A 22961-nucleotide genomic window follows, 5' to 3' on the forward strand; every position below is an offset into this window, starting at 1 on the left:
CCACACATGTGAATGCACAAGTTCACAGCAGCATTTGTCATATATATACATATATAGATGAGTGGGCAAACACATGATCTATCCATGCAATAGAATATTATTTGGCATTAAAAAAGGGAGAAGTGCTGATAGATGCTACAACACAGATGAACCTTGAAAACATGGTACTACGTAAAATAAACCAGACAAAAAAGACCATACATTGTACGATTCCATTTATACGTGATGTCCAGAGAGGCAAATTTTTAGACACAGTAGCTTAGTGGTTGCCTGGGGAGGGGAAAATGGAGAGATTCTGGTCATGGGTATGAGGTTTCTTTCGGGAGTAACAAAATATTCTAAAATTAAATAGTGCTGATGGTTGTTCAACTAAAAACCACTGGATGGTAAACATTAAAATGGTGACTTTTATAGCATATGAATTATATCTTGATAAATCTGTTATGAAAATCAGTAGATTACAAAAGGGCCCACGAGATAATACCAATTTTGTTTATCAATAAATATAGGACAGGGAAAATTTAGAAGATATTCAATCAGGCTGTTGTCTATGATGGCGATATTACTTGTGATTTATTGACTCAGTATGTCCCCTTCATTGACTCAGTATGTATTTTTGAAAAGTCCCATAGTGAACATAGATTTTTTTTTTTAATTAGGAAAAGATAAGATATGGAAAACAAACAAAAAATAAAGTTAAAATGCAACGTGGCTGGGAAAATTGTTTAATAGAGGCTGGACATCTGTCCTTGTCATTGCTGAGTGGCGTACTGACAATTTTGGGATGCTTAATTCATCTGCTGACTTGTCCAAATTTGAAGCCAGGAAGATCTGGCCTTTTTTTGGTGGTGGTTCCAGGCAAAAATTACTCATAATGGAGATATTATAGATTGCTTAAAAATGTTCGGTTTTGCTTTAGAAAGCAGTTTTAATGATTGCAATTTACTGCTGCTTGACTGTTTCAGGATAACAGATCAAGTGATGGAAAAAAAAAGATCTTGAGGTTTTTTTATTAATATAATAATTTGATTAGAGGTATTTTCTAGCAATCTGTCTTCGGCGAGACAGTTCAGCTCTACTGACATCCAGAACCTGAGTTTAATAACAACAAAACCTGAGACAATGGTATAAAGTTATCAAAATGTTATGTCTTTTCTGTGGTGAGTGGGATTTTTTTGATGCCTTAAATGCTTTCAGTATCCTTATCATTGGCTCTTACGGATTATAATAGTCATACATATTACCGTCTGAAAGATAATTCCTTCACAAAGAGTAGGAAGAGAATGGGTGTAAGATTCAGGAAATCTAATATTCATTTCTCATCTTTATGCTAGCTGTCTCACATTTCACCAGAGAGGGAACAAGAGGTAAAACACCCTGTTCTGTACCATCGGCCCTAACAATGTCAGCCTTCGCTGGACTATTGTGAGACTCTTATATAATCCTACATGTGAACAGACACACTTTGAAATAATCAATCAAGAACATCAGTTCAAGAAAACCCATCTATTAATTGTCCTTAAATTGTTAAAATGACTACATAGTATATGCAGCACACATACCCAGGTCCTCCTAGATATGAAAGATTATACTTTATTTCCACAGCCTAACTGACAATTTCTCAAAGTACCCGATGAATTACATTAGTTGTACATGGAGTCTGTATCAAGTGTGAACAAAGGTTCCCCACTGTCTTTATTTTTTTTTTATATTTTATATTGGAGTATAGTTGATTTACAATGTGTTAGTTTCAGGTGTACAGCATAGTGATTCAGTTATACATATACATGTATCTATTCTTTTTCAGATTGTTTTCCCATATAGGTCATTACAGAATATTGAGTAGAGTTCCCTGTGCTATACAGTAGGTCCTTGTTGGTTATGTATTTTATACATAGTAGTGTGTATACGTTAGTCCCAAACTCCTAATTCATCCCTCCCCCACCTTTCCCCTTTGTTTTCTAAGTCTGTGAGTCTGTTTCTGTTTTGTAAATAAGTTCATTTGTGTCATTTTTTAAGATTGTCTTTACATTTAGAAAGTTGTCAGAAGCATTTCCATTCAAGTTTGTTTTAATAACTTCTGCATTAGGGATACAACAGACAAAGGTATTGTTACTAATACAACAAGATATCATTTCTCCTAATCGTATTGGCAGAAAGTTACCAAAGGGGAGGGGGAGGGTTAAATTAAGAGTTTGGGATTAAAATATACACATTACTATATATTAAATAGATAACCAACAAGGACCTACTGGCTACTGACTTTTAAAACATGCATCGGGGCTTCCCTGGTGGCACAGTGGTTGAGAGTCTGCCTGCCGATGCAGGGGACACGGGTTCGAGCCCCGGTCTGGGAAGATCCCACATGCCGCGGAGCAACTAGGCCCGTGAGCCACAACTACTGAGCCTGCGCGTCTGGAGCCTGTGCTCCGCAACAAGAGAGGCCACAGTGGTGAGAGGACCACACACCGCGATGAAGAGTGGCCCCCGCTTGATGCAACTGGAGAAAGCCCTCACACAGAAACAAAGACCCAACACAGCCAAAAATAAATAAATAAATAAATAAATAAATAAATAATGTAAAAAAAACCCCAAAAAAACATGCATCCACGTGACCGTAAAATGACAGGTCTAGGTACCGCTCCTCCAGGTGAAAGCTTAGCCATGGATATGGAGGGATGTGCACAAGAGTGTTGATTGTTGCATTTTTGAAAAACAGCTAACTGTTGAAAGCAACCTGAATATCCATCAAAAGGTGAATTGATTTAAAAATGATACATTCATATAATTGAAACTTATGCAGCAATTATGAAGAATTGCCTACATGTAGTTAGTAATGTTTATCAACATTAATTTTGTTACCAACTAGGGTGCTTAGCCTTCCTGAATGAATAGAAATTGATAAGAGATACAGGAAAGGCTTTATTGGGGCCCCTGCTGCAGCAGTGGGGAGCAAGGACAAGGGACAGGCTCCCTTGTTCGCTCCTTGAGGTGGGGCGAGCTGGTTCCTTATCTGGGGTGAGGGTAGGCGTAGGTCCGGGGGTGGGGGCAGAGGCGTGGCTTAGGTGGTCTGCCCCCCGCTTTGGTGGTGTTGAGTGCAGGGGGCATGCACAGTACCTTTGTTTTTCTCCCAACACCCTGTTTTTGCTCCTGGCCCTTCAGAAGTGGCAGTTGGGTTTTTGGTCTTTTTGTATCTTTTTGTCCATAATTTGCCCCAACTGCTCATGCGAGCGGTTCTTTTTAGTCCCTTATAGTTTCTTTGTATTTTGTTGCTGAAGGAGCGGTTTGTCCAGGTGCAAGCACTGCAGCAGAGGGTCCCAGGTCCCAGGTCCCAGCCTGTCTCAGTTTGACCTGAAAATGTGATGTTAAGGGGAGTGGGAAACTTGAATAATAGCATGTACAGTATGATACCACTCTAGTAATTCTAAAAAGAGACCCACAGAAAAATGCTGAAGTAATACAGATATAAACGGGATGAGACAGGGCTGCTACTTAAGAGACCAGCATTTGAAAGACAACCCAGAGGAAGGTGTGCAAGGATGTCGGGCAGGCATCCTGGAAGAGAGCACTTTAAGATCTTCCTGACATAGCATTCGAGTTGTGTCCCATTGTATCACTCCCATCAGAAACATATAGACTCGGAAAGGAGGCGGTGATCATTCAAGCACGTGGCATTACAGTGAAGGAGAGTTATGAGTCTAGTTCCCTATGAAATTATACCTCGGGCTGACTCATTTTCCACTTCCTGACACGCATACAATCCCATTAGGCAGTCTCACGGGGAAGTGTGAGGTTTGCCTTAATTTACCCTTGTGTTGCTTTACTTTTATTACATCCATATATTTGGTATTTAACATCTCCCATTTCCAAGTAGACTACCAAATTTAGAATTAAATTATTTAACACCCACTTTCAGCGGGTAACAGCAGTGAGTTACCGCTGCACATCTTTACTGGGGAAATTGCCTTTGCTTTGGATAGGATCTCCAGGGCGCTGTAATAAAAAACACCGACTGTTTTTTCTGCTAGAGCTACACCAATGCAGTATAAATAATAACCTATTTATGCAACAGTAATTGTATGATGCCACTTGCTGGTGTTCATCAGAATACTTCATAAACACTCTCCAGGGTCACAGATCATGGCTAATGTTGAGTTGCCCTGGGCTTGTGATTTCACAAAGCATCTTCATTCATTGGAATGACCAAAAATGTCTGCAGTAGCAGAAATATCTGATGTGACATGTGAACATCCCATCAAGAAAACCATGGGCTAATATTTGTCTTCATGCAAATTTCTGAACTTGAAACTTCAGTGAATGTGTGTGTGTGCACAGGTGTGTGTGTATGTGTGTGTTTACAGCCATGGATACATAGCCCTTAGGGTCCTTCCTTCCAAACATGGAAAACATTATCAATAAAAGTCCTACAGGAAAAAACACGTCTATATCTATATAAATCGGTATCTGTATATCTGTGTATCTTTATCTCTGTCTCTGTATTTACATATATATCCATATCTACAACTTACCTATCCATATCTATATTTATAATTACATATGTATGCATAATATATATGCATAATGCAAAATATAAAATTATTTTAATTTTAAAAGGCTCATGAGCTTTTGTAGTCATATTTGTTTTGGTAAGTCTCCACTGCAAAAAAAAGGTGCACAGATTTCCGCGTACCTTAGATACTTTTGAGAGCGAGGGCCAAGTTCTGTGGGAGAGTCAGTTTTTTGATCGTGTAGCTGTGCGGACCTCCAGTCTCTGATGTGTGCCCTCACCCTCCACAACCGGCCTTTGCTGTCAGCACCCTACCAAGCATCTCGAAACCCCCAGGTTTCCCTGGTGTGCTTAGCTTGCTGAAGCAAATGCTGTAAATTGGATCATCTATTTCTTGAAGGCCTGGGGAGCAGTTTAGAAAGATAATAGTATTTCATGGAACATTAAAAAAAGAAACAGAAGAAAAATTATGGGATCCATCCAAAGAAGCTTTATTTACTGTCCAACTGTGAAAAGCATCACCTTGTTTCTTATGTTCCAAAAATTTTACTCTGATTATTGTTCTCTTGGATGGGATGTCTTATTCTAAGTGTCCATGTTTTGGATTTGCTATCATTTCTAAATGCACCTTTCTCTGACAGCCCTCATTCTTCCGTGCTGTGTGCCAGTTCAAGGAGTTTCTTTGGTAACTTTTTAGTCTTTTAACCCTGGTGATTGATTTTGTCAGCAGTTAGCCTGGTGGACTTTCACTTCTTAGGAATGGTACTTGAACTGAGACATAGTTAGAAAAATTAGCAATAAGGGCATGGGACTTTATATTCCTACCTAGAGCTCTTTTTTTAAAAAAAACAGATTTTGTTATAAATCATATACCTTAAAATTAACCCATTTTAAGTGTGCAGTTAAATGAGTTTTAGAAAATTTATTTTTTCGTCCAGCCATCATACCATCTAGTTTAAGAACACTTCCATCAGCGGAAAAAGTCCCTTTTTACCCATTTGCCATGAATCCCCACTTCTTCCCTAATTCCAGACAACCACTTGTCTCTTTTCTGAATCCATAATTTTGCTTTTTCCACAATAGCCCAAGCTGGAAATAACCCAAATGTGTATCAGCTGGTGAGTGGATTAAAAACTGTGCTACATTTTAGCAATGGAATACTACATGGCAATGAAAAGGAACTATCTCCTGATGCATGAAAAAACGTGGATAAGGAATTCCCTGGTGGTCCAGTGGTTAGGACTCTGTACTCTCACTGCCGAGGGCCCAGGTTCAATCCCTGGTCGGGGAACTAAAATCCCACAAGCTGTGCAGCATGGCAAACCGCCCCCCCCCCCCAAAAAAAAAAAAAAACCTGGATAAATCTCAGAAGTATACTGAGAGGTAGGAGCCGGTCACATGACATGACATATCCTATGAGTCCATGTACAGGAAGCCCTCCTTATCCACAGGTTCCACATCCGCAGATTCAACCAACTGCAGATCAAAAATATTTTTTAAAAAATTTCAGCATTTTCCAAAAAGCAGAACTTGAATTTGCTCGCACCAGCACCTGTTTACATAGCATTTACATTGTATTTACAACTCTTTATGTAACATTTACATGGCATCAGGTATTATGAGTAACCTAGAGATGATTTAAAGTATATGGGAAGATGTGCATAGATTATACGCGAATACGACACCATTGTGTATAAGCGACTTGAGCATCCGTAGATTCTGGTATTTGTGGAGGTGAGGGTGGGAACTAATCCCCCAAGATACTGAGGGGAGGCTGTATATACAATTTCTAGATCTCATTTTAAATTACTTGATTTTCAGCTTTTCACTGGGATCCACTAAGTTATCAGGCACCAGGTTACCTGAATTCTTTCTAAATTTATTTTCCTTTTCTTTTTATATAAACTTGCTCTTTTATAAGTTTTAGAAAACTTCCTCTCAGAGGAAAACTTAACTTCAGTTTAAATGTTCTGTAGTCATCAGGAGGAGAAATGACCTGCTGACCAGCCACTCTAATTACAGGCAGCAGTAAAAGCTTTCATCTCACTATTTTAAAGAGGTTTTGTTTCTTTAAACAAAAGATGCCAGTCAGTAAATGCAGGGGACTCGAGCTCTTTCATCTTTGTCATAAAGGTAGATCCAGTTTTTACACCATAGAAATAAGATGCCTAGGATGACTCACATGGCAAGGTCAGTGACCCCTTTCCTATAATCTGAAGTCTGAAATATTTCAGAAGAAAAAAGTGTTGTTGTTTTTTTCAGTTGTGGACAGAATACCTATAGAGGAAGGATGTAATTGTGTTAGGATCAATTTCACAATGTGCAGAAGTCACGTGGGACTCTTTAAACATACCAAGGTATTCTTTCAGTTCAGTCGACATCATTTTTTGTCATGGGTATTGTGTTTGTCTATAACCACTCACCGTTTTCCTCGTGAAACTCTTGAAGTCTGAGATACTTGCTAAATGTGGTTTTGATTACACACTCCTGAGGCTGAATGGAACGTGGATGAGAACAGCATTTTGTGTGGTGTGTAGGTGCTTGTTATAACAAATCCTTACAGAGGAAACCTGTGTGAAGCCCTAGCAAAGAAATGAGACAATATGGATTCCTGAAGGGGCTGTGTGGAGAGAATGATTGTTAAGTACCAGTAATAAGTTGGAATGAAGATGTGTGTCAGCATACACGGCTTCATGGTTGTGTGCATAGATTTTTCTTTTACAGCTTTCAAAATATTTTCCATTGTGATGGGGTATATGTGCTTCCGTAATAAAACCCTAAGAACGAAGACTAGCAGCACGTGTGATAAGTACTGCGCTTTTAAATATACGTAAAGGGTGGAATATATTTTGAAATCTCTATTACAAATGCAGTGTGATCGGAAGATCACTGTGACTTCTATTGCTGAAAAGTCACCGTCACCACTGCATTTATTTTTGAAGGATATGCTAAATTTCAGTTCAAGGCTAGATAGATAGAAGATTGATAGATAGATAGATAGATTGATAGATAAAGTTGATAGATGAGTTGATGGATGGATGGATAGACAGATGATAGATGGATGATGGATGGATAGACGGATGGAAAGGCAGATAGTTATAGATAGATTGATAGGTAGATAGATGATAGATAGATAGATAGACAGATTTCAGTTCATGGCTAGATAGATAAATACATATATAAAGCTGCATTTTTCCCATCCAAGATCCCTGAATTCCATCTCCATGGACACCAGATTAATAACCCTTCCTTAAAGTTTAGGTGTCTTAAAATGGGGTGAGGCAAAATGTTAGTATCTTTCTCTTCTCTTCACCCCCTCTCCACTTTCATGCCAAAAAATTCTGTGTGTCAAACTGCTTTATTGCCTTCAAATGGTTTGTATCAATCATTGCGTGAATTAAAGTGGCCACTATCTACAAAAAAAAAAAAAAAAAAGTGGGGCGAGACATATTTCAAGGACAAAATATCCGTAACGTGTTAAAGCCTAAACCCCTCTATGCTGCATTTGAGAAAAGTATATTTTAGTACAACTTCACATCAGTATAATTGTAAATAACAGAAAATCTTCATAGAAGTTCCCACACAGAAAAACAATATATCTGTATGTGCCAAGATTTGTTAAAATGTTGACTAACCCTTTGGTCCTATATTCTAGGAACTTATCCTAAATAATTAATCAGAAATATTAAGCATGGTCTTCACACTTTAATTACTAGTAAAAATTTTAGAATACACTAATCATTAAGGATAGGGGAATGATTAAAAAAATTGATCATATTCACATAGCAGAATGTGACAGGGCCAATAAAATGCTATTTTCAAGATTTATTGGTACAAGAAAATGCTCTTAATTTACTGATATGTATACACATACATACAACATAGTCCAAAGGCTAGAAATGAAATTTCTATCACAAAGTTTTAATTACAGTGAGATTATGGGTGATATTTTTTTTCTCTTCAATTCAGACCATACACCCTTTTTTTTTTTTTTGAGAACCTAGCATGTGCTCGGTACTGTATTGTACATGGGTTCAATGCTAAACAAAACAGAATATCTGTTCTCATGGATATTAAAGTCTGTCCTTCATTTGTTGACATTTGCCAGTCTTTACAATAAGCATAGATTAGTTTTATTAATTACCTACAATATCCAGAAGGTTTAATTCTTTTATTGTTATTCTAAACTTGCCATAGAGAAATACACACATTTTCTTCAGGACTGAAATCAGGGTTGGCTTGAAGGGAGCTGTCAAGGTATTCATGAAATCGTTTACTCTCCTTGGAAAAAGAATTATCTTTGAAAAATGATTGCCTTCTGATTATCTTAGTAATTACATACATTGTACATTTTTGTGTGTGTTTACATTTAAGAACACATAGCTAAATTCACTTTGGATTGGATTAATGAAAATACTTGCAATGCTGATGAGATATAATGTACCTTATCTTTTAATAAGATACATTGGAATTGATCCATTATATAATACTCTTAGGACATATATCAAAATCATATAAAATAAAGGAAATCAACAAGTTCTGATTCAATGGATAGTATCAGAAGTTGAATTTTATTTTTAAAGCCCAAATATAAAAAAAAGCACAATTTTCCCTTATTCCTTATTCACCCGTGCCTGCCACAGAGAAAACTGCCTCCAAACTAATTTCAGAGTGACCTTGTGATGGGGTTATAGCCTAAGAAATTGTAGCAGAAGCCTTAGGCAGGGTTTATGAGAAGATGTGAATTGAATTTTGCATGGAAGGGAAATTTCATTTAGTATTTATTGGCGAGGGCTATTTTAACATAGGGCAATGAGATGGCTTGACACCACTGAAGATGGAGCTCAGCTCTGTCCCACCCTGGGTGGGCAGTTGTGGTCCCTCCAGCCCCAATGGCTTTGCTGTCTTTAATCCCCTCCCTCATCTCCTCCATCTTTAGATATTCCCAGAACCTCAGATTAGCCCTTTTCATTACAGTATAATGTCTATTTTGGGACACCTCCAAACAGTAAATCGACTGCTAATATCTTCCACTTATTAAGAGATGAGTATGATCCAATATCTTCTGAGTGTTTTACCTATAACTACTCTACGCTGAGCTCATTTGATTCATTCTCTCAACACTAAAGGCAAAAATACCATCCTCATTTTATGGATCATGAAACGGAGATCCAGCAAAATTTAGGTAACCTAAGTGACTCCCTGGTGTAGGCTGAATAATGCCTGCCTCCTTCCCTCCCCCCAGAAACTGTCTATGTTCTAATTCCTGGAACCTGTGAATATGTTACCTCACCGGGTAGAAGTCTTTGCAGATGTGGTTACATTAGGGATCCTGGGATGGGGAGATTATCGTGAGTTATCCTGGTAGACCTAATGTGATTACAGTGGTCCTTATACGGGGGAAGTAGAGGAAGGCTTGATTATAGAAATAGAGAGGTTACAGTGGAATCAGAGGTTTAAAGGATTCAAAAAAGGGCCAAGGGGCCAAGGAGTGCAGGCCGCCTCTAAAAGCTGAAAAAGGCAAGGCAATGGATACTCCCCTGAGGTCTCCAGAAAGAACCCGCCCAGCTGACCCTTGATTTCAGACTTCTGACCTCCAGAACTGTAAGAGAGCAGATGTGTGTGGTTTAGGCCACTAAGTTTGTGGTAATTTGTTGCAGCAGCAAAAGGAATCTAGGACACTTCCCTAGTTCACTCCTGCAGTATTGGCAGAACGAGGTCTCAAACCCCAAGGAGACGGGTTCCAAGCTTGAACTCTCGGCCACAGTGCTGCACTAAAAGATCGTTTGACTCAAGTAAGGTCCCCCGAGTTATGAAAGCTTAGTGGTTAAGTGAACGGTAATGTGGATTCACAGGGTCCCTGCCCTGGCACCTGTCAGCTGTGTGCCATTGGCCAGGATATATGGCCTCCTAATCTCACTCTCCACATGTGTGAAATGGACAGAATAGTGACACATGCCTTCAGGGGTCCTAAGGATGGAGGAGGTCGATGCTTGAAAAGCACTTGGCGTGATTCTTGCCTCGTTGTCAGTGCCCCTCCAAGACTTTATAAGGCCAATAAAGTTTCAAATGTCAAATTTCATTGTTTCTCAGGCTCTTCATTCATTTATTTATTCATTCATTCATTTATTCATATTCATTTTATTCATAACTAGTATGTGAGGGGAGGTGTGTGTACAAAAAGTCTTTCCTGAAATGAGTTTAAAAGGCAGGGAGAGTCTGAAAACCAACTTACTGATAGTAATGAGACACAGAGTTTTGACTTTTGGGGAGAGTTATGTGTGTGGTTGCGTGCTTTCCTACTGGGAAAATTGATAGGCATCTAGATTAAGAGATGAGTAAAATAAAGTGGGTAGTATTGTATCCACGGTGCTTAGGAGGTAAATCCTGATTTCCAGACATGCTGAGGGACTTCCCTGGTGGTCCAGTGGTAAAGCATCCGCCTTCCAATGCAGGACCCGTGGGTTCGATCCCTGGTTGGGGAACTAAGAGCCCACATGCCACAGGGCAGCTAAGCCCACGCGCCTCAAGGAGAGAGCCTTCGTGCTTGCAAACTACAGAACCTACGTGCTCTGGAGCCCACGCGCCACAACTAGAGAGAAGCCCGCGAGCCACAACGAAAAGCAACGAAAGCATCCTGCATGCCGCAACTAAGACCCAACGCAGCCATAAATAAATAAATAAATTTTTAAAATTTTAAAAAACATGCTGAATTGGGGTTCTGGGGAGATGTAAGAGTTAATGTTCTTTGAAAACTGCCTCTCATGGTACAAAGCAGCAGTTGGTGTTGGAAGGCTTTGATTAAATGAGTCTCTCTGAATGACTAAAGAGCAATTCTATTATAAGCAGTTCTTGTTTTCCATCACCGGGCATTCTGGAACATCGCTAATCGTAGAGCATATCTGTCTCACACTGGACCATATTTTCCCGTAAGAACAGGGCTGCAGTTGGAGGGTTGCATTCCTGATGGAGGGGCTCCAGCTTCCAACGAATCATAACTATTAAAAGAATGTATCATAGAAGCAGAATTCTAACCATCTTAAACACTGACACTCATCTCAAGCAGTGCAATTCAATCTGCCCTGTTCAGCAAATGTATATTAAACATCTGATTTACAACTGACACTTTGCTAGGCACTGGGGATGCAAAGAGAATAAAACACAGCCTTGCATGTTCATGCAGCTCATGTGCACAGATAAATTATGTCATTTCACTGAGGTAAGCAAGATGAGAGATGTGTGCATTACTACTGATTTTTTAAAGAAGCCCCAGTGTTCTATACACAACATAAAAATCTAGCCTTTCAGTGTCGAAAATCAGACCATAATTTGACAGCTGTGGTGTATCAGAAGGAATGCTACATTTAGAATGAGAAGACATATTTCTGATTTCTATATCAGCTAGGATTCTCTCTTTCTAGTGAAAGTGGCAGAAAACCCAGGTCCAGCTAGTTTACTCAAGGTGCAAAAAAAGAATAAACTAGGAGATTTGGTGGAGGTGGTAGTGGTGGAATTATTGGCTCATGAAACAAAAAAACTCTTGAAGTAGAGCTTCAAGTATAGCTGGTGTGGTGGCTTTAAAATATGTCTAAAGACAGCCTGGTGGTTGCCAAGGGGGAGGGAGGTTGGGGGAGGGATGGATTGGGAGTTTGGGATTAGCAGATGCAAACTCTTATATATAGAATGGATAAACAACAAGGTCCTACTGTATAGCACAGGGAATTCAATATCCTGTGATAAACCATAAGGGAAGAGATTATAAAAAGGATGCACATATATGTATAACTGAAACACTTTGCTGTACAGCAGAAAGTAGCACAACATTGTAAATCAACTATACTTCAATAAAATAAATTTTTTAAATGTCTAGGAATTCTTTGACATTCTTCCCTTCAAAAGGCGGAGTCTAATAACCCTCCCTTTATGTGTGGGTCAGACTTAGTGGCTTGCCTCTAATGAATAAAGCATAGCAGAGTGACGATGTGTGACTTTTGAAGCTAGATCGTCAGTGACATCACCACTTCTGCTTTGCTCTTTGTTGAAACATTCACTGTGGGACAAGCCAGCCAGCTGCCATGACATGTGGACACTCAAGCAGCCCATGGAAAGGCCATGTGGGAATGCACGGAAGTATCCCTGCCACAGCCAGTGCCAACTTACCAGCCTTGTGCCTGAGTCTCCTCAGAAGCACGTCCTCCAGCCCAGTCAAACCTTTGGATGCCTGAAGCCTCCTGAGAGACCCTGGGCCAAAACAACCCAACTAAGCTGCTCCAAAATCTCTGACCTCAAGGAACATGAGGATGGTAAATATTTACTGTTGTTTTGTTACACAATCTGGATTTGTAGTTTAGGAGCTGGCGTCATTACTGAAGTTCTGTCTGTCATCTGGCTCTTCTCTGCACTGACTACATTCTCAGAAAGGTCACCTCTCTTCATGGCAAATTGGGTACAGCTGCTCCAGCATCAAATCATCCCAGTTTCCAATCCAGTAGGAAAGACACGATAAAGTGTCTCTCTAATTAATTCCTCCAGAAATCCTGAGACTTAACTCTGATTGGACCAGCCTTGGTCATGCACCTCTCTCTGGACCAATCGCTGTGGCTGGGACTTAGGTCACATGATGGAGAGGAACAGTCAGTGAAACACAGAAAGAGGTCCGGTTAGAGGCAGTTTTCTATCAGTCAGACCTTAGTTTTATTATGAAAAGAGAGAGGAATTTAGTCAACAATTATTTCAGCGACTGTTATGTTCCAGGCACAGTTCTAAGCCCTGGAGATACATCAGGGAACAAAAAAGAAGAAAAAAGAAAGAAAGAAAAAAAATGTCCTTTTCATATTGCTTACCTTTCGGTGAATGAATTCTGAGGTGGTTAAAAACACTGCAGATCTAACTAATGGCCCGATATTTGTCGGTTAACAGCTGTGTAACATAAAATAAGTCATTTTTTCTCCTCTTATTTTCTTCGTCTGAAATATTAACATACAACGTGTCTTCTCCCTCCCTGGCAAGTTTTTTCTAAGGATAAAATGAGGTGATGGATGTGGAAACTCTGTAAAATACAGAATATTGTTTTTGGTATTGAAACCAAGTTCACAGACTGGGAGAAAATAGTTGCAAATCATATTGCTGACAAAGGACTGGCATCCAGGAGAAAAGACAAATGTGACCCAATTTAAAAAATGGACAAAACATTTGAACAGAGGTTTCACAAAAGAACATATACAGATGGTAAATTAGCACGTGAAAAAAATATTCAACACTATTAGTTATTAAAAAGATGGATAGACTTATACTTACATATTTATTCACAGCTGCTTTATTCACAATAACCCAGTGTCCCATCAGGTGAATTTATGAACACACTTCCAAATACTCGTAAATGGAATAAAACTCGAAAATTGAAAGGAGTAAAGTACTGATGCTTTCATCCATTCAACATGGATGAATCCCAAAAACATTTTGCTGAGTAGAAGAAGCCAGAAACAAATGAGTGCATAGTGTACTGTTCCATTTATACGAAATTCGATAAATGGCAAATCTAAACAATAGTGACAGAAAGCATGTTAGGGGTTACCTAGGGCAGTGGAGAGGCTGGAAATTGACTACACAGATTCACAAGGGACTTATTGCATTGATAGATCTGTTCTATAACTTGATTGTGGTTACATGACTGAATACATTTGTCAAAATTCATCCAACTATATGCTTCAAGTGGGTGCCTTTATAGTATGCAAACTGTACTTCAATAAATTTCATTGAAAAGTAAGTTAACTTTTAAATATGGCCTCATCTGACCTTCCAAGTGTTTAAAACAGCCTTCTGGTGATAAGGAAAAGAAACCGCGTCCTCTAAAATGGCCTCAGAGAAATTGAGCTGGCACAGGTTTAGACATTCCGTACAGCAGGAAGGGAGGGAGGTTCTGAATCATGCAATTGGCTTGATTGCTCAAAATGGCAGCTTCAATAAACTACGTGCATAATCGGGTTGCAGTAGGGTGAACTGCAGGCCAGATCAGGGCTACATATACATTTTATTTCCCTCCTCCTGTGCTTTTAGAATTTGGGAAACTTTACATCCAAATGTAGCCTTTTGCTTCTCAGGCAAATCGACAAGATCTGGGTCTGCCAGACTGTGGCTACAATCAGTGCGAGTGGAGTGGGTACCCTCTGTTGGAGGAATCACCGTCCAGCTTGCATCAGGACACAGTCCTGAGAACCAGGACCCTTCACTCATTTTTAATCCAGGCAGACCTCGTTGTATTGTGCTTCACTTTCTTGCATCTTGCAGATGTTGCGTTTTTTACAAATTGAAGGTTTGCGGCAACCCTGCATTGAGCAAGTCTATTGGCGCCATTTTTGCAACATTTGCTCACTTTGTGTCTCTATGTTACATTTTCGTAACCCTCACAATATCTCAAAACTTTTTCATTACTATTATATTTGCAACGGTGATCTGTGATGTTAGGATTGCAAAAAGATTACGACTCGCTGAAGGGTCAGACAATGGTTAGCACTTTTTAACAATAAAGTCTTTTATTTTTTTATTTTTTTGGCTGCGCGGTGCAGCATGTGGGATCTTAGTTCTCAGACCAGGGCTTGAACCCGCGTCCCCTGCATTGGGAGCACAGAGTCTTAACCACTGGACCGCCTGGGAAGTCCCAATAAAGTATTTTTAAATTAAGGTGTGTACCTTGTTTTTTTGACATAATGCTGTTGCACACTTGATAGACTACCGTATAGTGTAAACATAACTTTTATATGCACTGGGAAACCAAAAAATTCTTGTGACTACCTTTATTGTGATATTTGCTTTATTGTGGTGGTTTGGAATGCAACCTGCAATATCTCTGAGGTCTGCCTGTACCTGATTACTCCCTGAAGGTATTTTTTAAAACTCTTAGTTTATCCGGTATACGTGGTTTGGGGTATGCATTTACAGGCACTTTGATACATGTGGCATCTCCTTTAATTTCTATAACAATTTCCAGGATAGATACTCTTCCTTTTTACACTGGAGGAAACATCAGGTCCGTAAATGAAGTAATCTTCCCGTGGTCACATAGCTAGGAATTTTCAGATCTAGTATTCAAACAGTCTCTTTCTCTTACACAATACTTCTATTAGTGAAAAGGAGGATGAAGAAGAGGATGTTTGGGGAGGAGAAGGAGAGAAATTATTTTTTTTTAATTTTTAAAAAAATTTTTGGCTACATTGGGTCTTCGTTGCGCTGCACGGGCTTCTCATTGCGGTGGCTTCTCTTGTTGCAGAGCACGAGCTCTAGGTGCAAGGGCTTCAGTAGTTGTGGCATGCGGGCTCAGTAGTTGTGGCTCGCGGGCTCTAGAGCGCAGGCTCTAGTAGTTGTGGTGCACGAGCTTAGTTGCTCTGCAGCATGCGGGATCTTCCTGGACCAGGGTTAGAACCCGTGTCCCCTGCATTGGCAGGTGGATTCTTAACCACTGCACCACCAGGGAAGTCCCGAGAAATTACTTTAAAATAAAGGTTTATTTAATGTCCTTTTCCTTTATACTTTCTTTCTTTTTTTTTTTATTTATATAATCAACCTTTATTGAAGATCAACTATAAGCCAGGTCATACTAGCCATGGGGATATGCATATGAATAGATGTAGTTCCTGTCTGCTTTTTTTTTTTTTTTTTTCCTTATAAACTTTACTTATTGCCCTACTCTTTAGAGGTTGCTGTCAGTTTTACTATTACTGCTGACACAGGGTCTTTTTTTTCTTTTTTTTTCCTTTATACTTTCATGTCTTGGTTTGTCCGTAGCTTCAACCAGCATGCAGTCAGTGCTTAATTGTCGTCATTGCCATTGATTCTCTCCTCAAATATTCCCAGTTTCATTTTTTAAAATCAAATATTCCCTCCATGCCAACACCTGAAAAAAGAGTTCCAAAGCACTACCTTTCACATATTATATAGCATTTTAAAAACTGAAAAGAATATTGTATAATATAAACAAAACTCTGTAGCACGCTCCTGAGCCCTTCAGATTCTAGAATCTCTCTGTCTGTTCAGCACGTCTGGTCCATAGATGCCTCCAGCACCACTTGCCGTCCTCAAGTTGAAGCTCACAGCTGTTTCCATCCTCTCAGAGGAGAGGATAAAATCGTCGTTCACGAAGCTGGTGGATTGGACTGTATACTCAAGAGTACACAGAAGAGGGACAGCGTGAAGGCCACGATGCTGACTGGCAGTGGACCAAATAGAATATGTGGAAGAGCCATAGAGGAACAGGTCCGCAGTGATGAAGTGTTGGATGTCGGAATTAATAGGCTTTAGATGAGTTTGCAGGGGGCGTGGAAGCTTTGGAGTTCCAGAGAGAGAAGAGAACAGTCGAGCGAGGGCTCAGATTATGAAGAAGGAGAAAGGGAAGGAAAACAAAAAGAGAAGGAGAAGGAGGGGGAGAAAGAGAAGGAAGAAGAGGAGGAGGAGAAGGAAGAATCTGGACGATTATGTTTCAAAACAGAAGGAAAAGAAGGAACACCTACTAGACTCTCGGCTGCAACTTCAGAGAGAAGAAACATTCCAGAAACTTGGGTCCATCTTTTTGCCTGTTTCTCATCCTTCTTTACCTGCATCTCAACCCCCTCCGTGGTTATTGTTATGATTGACTCAGTAGGTTTAAAAAAGCTTGATGGTACAGATGATGGTGGTTACCACTTGGAGGTGAATGCCTGTGTGAGCTAAGTGATGATGTGGTGAAATGCAATCTATAAAACAGCTGCAGTGTGTAGATTAAAAGTATGCGAATAAAATATTTAAGATTGTTTTTTTAAAAAAATTCTCTGTGCATCTACATACGCTGTTTCTGTTGCCTGCAATGCCCTTCCCTCCTTTCTCTGCCTATCCAAATATACGCATGCTTTATTAATTCAGCTTAAATGTCCCCATTTCTGGGCATTGCCCATCCCTAGCCCCCTGAACAAAGATTAAAGGATCTGTCTCTTCTCTCTGCTCCCATAACACTCTGTCCATAATTCATTTGCTGTTTTGGATTTTTTAAACCATTTTTTAAATTGAAGTATAGTTAATGTACAATGTTGTGTTAGCTTCAGGTGTACAGCAAAGTGATTCAGTTATATATATGTTCTTTTTCAGATTCTTTCCATTATAGGAAAGAATCAGGTCCTTGTTATCTACCTATTTTATACTTAGTAGTGTGTATATGTAACTGTTTGGGATTTTTATCTCCTTCTCCAGATGGGGAATCTTCTGTAGACTCTGCATGTGACACATACATATTAAGGCAATTGGAAAGTACTAAACAATATAAAATAAGTCTTGGCAATTTACAGATTTGGGTTTTTAATTTTTTTAAATTTTATTGGAGTATAGTTGATTTACAGTGTTGTATTAGTTTCAGGTGTACAGCAAAGTGATTCAGTTATCCATATACATACATTCATTCTTTTTTAGATTCTTTTCTCATACAGATTATCACAGAATATTGAATAGAGTTCCCTGTGCTATAACAGTAGGTCCTTGTTGGTTATCTATCTTATATATAGTAGTGTGTGTGTGTGTTCATCCCAAGCTCCTGATTTATCCCCCCCCCCTCAATGTTTCCCCTTTGGTAACCATAAGTTTGCTTTTGATGTCTGTAAGTCTATTTCTGGTGATTTACAGATTTGTGGACTGCAGCCAGATACTCCATACTTATTATAAGGTTACAAAATAAATTGGGTACTGGACTTCTGTTGCTTTTGGCTGACCATCATTTATTCTTCTTTTCATTCATTCATGAAATATTTGTTGTGTGCCTGTTATGTGATATTCAGTAGTATAGGTACTAGGGATACAGTAGTAAATAAGACAGACAACTTTCCTGCCCTCATGGAGCTTATATTCTACGGGCAAAAGACAGACTAACACATAACTAAATAAAAGTGGGACCAATCCTCCCCAATTCTCAGTTCATTTGCTTGGAGTAGAGCTAACGCCATCCTCCAACTCTAGGGGAGACAGCAACGTGGTCCAAATCTAGCTAATTCCCCTGGACACATGTATAGGTAGATGAGTGAGAGATATGTATGTGGGTTCAATGAGTATCATTCCCATGACTTTTGCAGGAAATAAGCTTTTTGTTTTTTCTTTCTGCTCTTTCTACATGGAATGGTAGAATACAAACTTAGAGCGGCTGGTAATTAATTTGCCAGTAATGTGGCATAACTCTTCCTGAGAATAGATGCACAGAGAAAAGCATCCAATTGAAGGTGAGGTCCAGATTCCTTATAGGAATCATGTTTTACACCTAGATCTAGCTCTACCTGAAGTCCATACTTTCCCTAGGCTTGTCACAAACATGAGCCAATCATGTCTATTTGCTAAAACCAGTTGAAGCTGGGTTTCTGCCCTTTGCAGACCTGTCTTATACACCAGGTTACAGTTCTGACTATATACCATTAATTAGTATAAAAATGTCAAATTTTATTTTCTAGTACATGTCACAGAATTGCAAAAATGGCACAAGAAGAAGAACTTCTGGTTCCAGCCAGTGTGCAAAAGCAATTATTTTAAATGACTAAAGATATAGAGCTTGGGACCACTAGGCTTCTAAATATGGGTACTGCTTATATCAAAATTTTTAAGTCTTTGGGAGGGTGTCCTCTGAGTGCCTCTCCATTTGATCTATGACTGCAGGTGGGGAATATATTAACATTTGTTATCCTGTGATTTCGCATCTTTTGCCAAATTGAGAAGCCATTATCTAATACTTGATACTGTCTCCCCGGTGGTCCCCAACATCACTTGAATTAAGAAAATCACAGAAATTATGAGTAGGGATTGTTTGGTCCAAGACATATATTTCACAGATGGAGAAATTGTTCTGAGCCTGGACTGTTAGAATCCAGGTCTCAGGATGTTTAAGGCAGTTATCACCAACTCCCATCTAGGAGTTAGCCTTAGTTGAATTTAGAATCTGCTGCAAACTTTTGATAGTTTTTTCCATGTATTGCTTTGAGGATATTCTGGAAGTCTGGAGGTTTTAGAAAGTTTTTAAATGAGAAATGAGCACATCTGTCTGATGTAATCAGATTTTTTTTGGTGGGGGTGGGGGGGAGAGAAATTGCAGGGTGGTTCCCCAAGCTACTTTTCTTAGCAGCCTCAGAAATCATGAGACGTGAGATTGTTTTTTAGGATCGTCTAAGTAAACCTCCATTTCTCCTCCCCTGCCTCATTTTTCTAATCTGAGGCGATGGATCTTGAGTCTTTCAATCTCTGTGAAACGGTTTTCACTTTGGTTGTCATTTTAAGTATGAATTTCCCCTTAATCCTGGAAGCTTTATTTCATTTTGCACCTCTTTCTATAGCCTGAAATTTAATTTTACTTTGATGCGGAAATTTCTAGGTTCTGTTCTTCATGTAGGGTATTGTGCTTTGGGGTAGACAGAAGGTGCTCAAACTGTACCCTCATTTACAGGGAAAACTATAGGGAGAAAACAGAAAAGAAGCAAACGCTATCATAATTGAAATTACAATGTCTTGAAGCTAAACTCATTTTACCTGCCCAGTTTTCTTGTAAACCACTGGAATTGCCATAAAACACTTATTATCACTCCCATGTGATGTTTAATCAGATGCCCATAAAGGACCAGGGTCATCGGTGTAGAAAATGAGATGCATAATAACACAAATACAATTAAGCATTTGGGTCGTGGTGGCCATTCAGGAGCTGAACGTCCAGTTTCCTGCCAGAGAGGAATCCAGCTCGGGAGCGAGTAGTGTTACCGAACTCAGGTTCAGGTGCTTACCACTCAAAAACCAGTAATTCAAGGCGCAAGTGTCAGTAGAAAGGAAAGTTGTTTTAATCAGAAAAGCCAGTAATCTGGGGAGGTGGATTCCTGTCCAGAGACCAACTCCGAAGATCGTGCTCAGCCATGACAGTTTTTAAAGGAAAAAAGGGGGAAGAATCTCAGTGAATCATCAAGGCAGGAGGTTGGATTTTTTTGTTTGTTCGTTGGTTGGTTGGTTGGTTGGTTGGTTGGTTTTGCCACACTGCGCAGTTTGCAGGATCTTAGTTCCCCGACCAGGGATTGAACCTGTGCCCTCAGCAGTGAAAGCACAGAGTCCTAACCACTGGACCACCAGGGAATTCCTCCCGCGGTGTGGTCTCTGCATCCTTCTCCATTGTGTGCAGACTGGCTGACTCTTCAGATGTTATCTTGCCTCAGTGATCTGCCTGCAGGATTGCTAAGGGGGCCCCTGGGGGTAGAGATCTAGTCATTCTTTAATTGCTTTCTTCATTCTGACTTCTTTTAATCTAGGAAAGAATCAACAGGTTAGGCAAGGCACGGTGTGCATTCAGGAGAGCACAAGTCAGGAATTCGGTTAAATTGCTTAGTGGTCTCATTCCTATAATTAGGTTCTTTTCAGGTGAGAGGGGAACAGAAATGGGCAAACAGGGAAGAGGCAGAAGAGCTGCTTTCAGTAGGCATGTTCCTGGGAACCCGTGACAGAACTTCTCTTTGTCCATCAGGAGCAGGGAGAGAGGGGAAGTGGGACATTGAGGCTGCAGTTGAGTGTATGTACACGCAATGACATATTTTGTTCATCAAGTGTTGGAGCAGATACTTAAATGCCTCACTCTGTCTGGGAAGACCCCACCCCATGTCCTCTGGGCGTGTTTTACCTTTTCTAACGGCAGCAAGGATAGAGATGCAGACTTCACAACCGCTGGTGGTCCAGGCATCCCACGACAGCCATTGAGAGGCTGGGGTGGTCTCTTTCCTCCACGCAGGGAGCTCCTCTAAGCCACGCTGGAAACAAGGGGACAGATGAGGTCATGTGAGTTGCTTCCCCACTTGGACCTCACTATGGGGGAAACATCAAGTGACACCACCATGACCAAGACAACTCTTCCCATGTATGATCTCACTCTTGGTGAGATCGTACTCAGATTCCTCCTCAAACTTACTCTAAAGATTCCCCTACAGAGAAGGTCCCCAAATTGCGTTTCTAGTAGCACATAATGCCTCATTCCTATCCATTTTGCTTCATTTTGTTTTCTTCATGATGTCACCAGCATGGAGAAGAAGCCCCTTATCTGAACATTAGGAACAATTCTTATATTGGGACCAGACTCCACTGGTGTGCTCAGTTTATGTGTCCTTGTGGGTCCAAGAAGGTCAAAACTCTGCATCCTTGTTACGATACCTCTGTCCTCGCCATTGATGTCACGGACCAAGGTCAACTGGTAGAACATTGCATTTCTACTCTAGGAACACAAAGAATATCTGAAGCATGCTTAACCTCATATCCATGGCTTTTCATGTTACACACTAATTTCTGACCGTACTCTGTTCACTTCTCTAGTGCAGTGATCTGTTCTGATCAATGTCACCCAGGTCCTCTCTCCAGGGTTTATAATGTACAATGTAAAGCCATCTTCTAAAGGTCAAACTTACATATTCTAGGATGTGATTTTATTATGTTATGTAGTTATATGATAGTAAATAATTAGACAAAATATAAAATAAATCGTGTAGCACACCATTTATTTATTTATTTATTTATTTATTTATTTATTTATTTATTTGTATGGCCTGTATCTCCCACTGGAAAGCAAACTTCATGAGAGCAGTAACTTTGTCACCTTCCTTTTTTTCTCCCTACGGTTTCACCAACTCCTAGAATAATACAGTACATGTGATAAGGAATCTATAAATATTTTAAATGAATGAATGAATAGAGGCAAGCTGGCACTTTACTGTATTTGGCAGGCATATTTTTCAAAGGAAGAGAAATAGAAGATGATAGAGAAATAGAGAAAGAATGGAGGTGATGCTTGGGGTGTAGCAGAGGTGAGGAGAGAGAGAGCCCTGACCGTACGGACCCCTAACTTCGGATCTTGTCTGAGTCCTCGTATATCCCCAGCCTTAGATTCCATAAGGTGGTCCTATATTCCCATATGAGACTTCTTTCTTCTTAAACAGCCTTGAATCAAACTCTCTTTCTTGCCACCAAAGAAGCTTAGCTGATAAAGGCAAACAGGAGATGCTCAATAGAGACATTATTCTAGACTGAGTAGATTATTTTATTTTGTCTAAAAGTGTATTTGACTTGTTTTGTACCCAAAACTCTGCATTCTGACCCAAACCAACCAGTAGATTTCTGAGAAGGAGAAGGATTTGGGAAATTGCAATTAGCATTGTTTCTAGTCATCAAGATCTTGGTAGGCTGTGTCTCATCTTGAAGTTACAGCCCTGCAGATATTCATTCTAATGGTGCCTGGAGATACTTAACTCTCTGAGAAACCACTGGAACATTTTATTATTGGGCTTCCTATGTCCTTTTTCCTCTCTGGGTTCACGTGGAAAGGTGAGCCACGGGGGAAGGGTGTTAGTGTGATTTCTTTTTATCTATGTAATTTTCACTGCTCAAAGGGGAAACACAACAACCAAGCCTGGGAAATTTGTCAGTATCCTGTAGCTAAGTAAGA

The 22961-nt window shown here is 39.7% G+C and overlaps 1 protein-coding gene and 1 non-coding gene across 2 annotated transcripts in view; both read left to right on the forward strand.

Annotated features, from left to right (window-relative positions):
- Positions 1 to 22961, forward strand: part of TMEM132D (transmembrane protein 132D) — a 683845-nt gene that overhangs the window by 317055 nt on the left and 343829 nt on the right. The window lies entirely within an intron of this gene.
- Positions 5726 to 5798, forward strand: TRNAE-CUC (transfer RNA glutamic acid (anticodon CUC)). The gene has a single exon. It is a non-coding gene; the product is annotated as a tRNA-Glu (tRNA).

The sequence above is a fragment of the Eschrichtius robustus genome, chromosome 14 (assembly GCF_028021215.1).
Source record: "Eschrichtius robustus isolate mEscRob2 chromosome 14, mEscRob2.pri, whole genome shotgun sequence".
NCBI classification, from domain to species: domain Eukaryota; kingdom Metazoa; phylum Chordata; class Mammalia; order Artiodactyla; family Eschrichtiidae; genus Eschrichtius; species Eschrichtius robustus.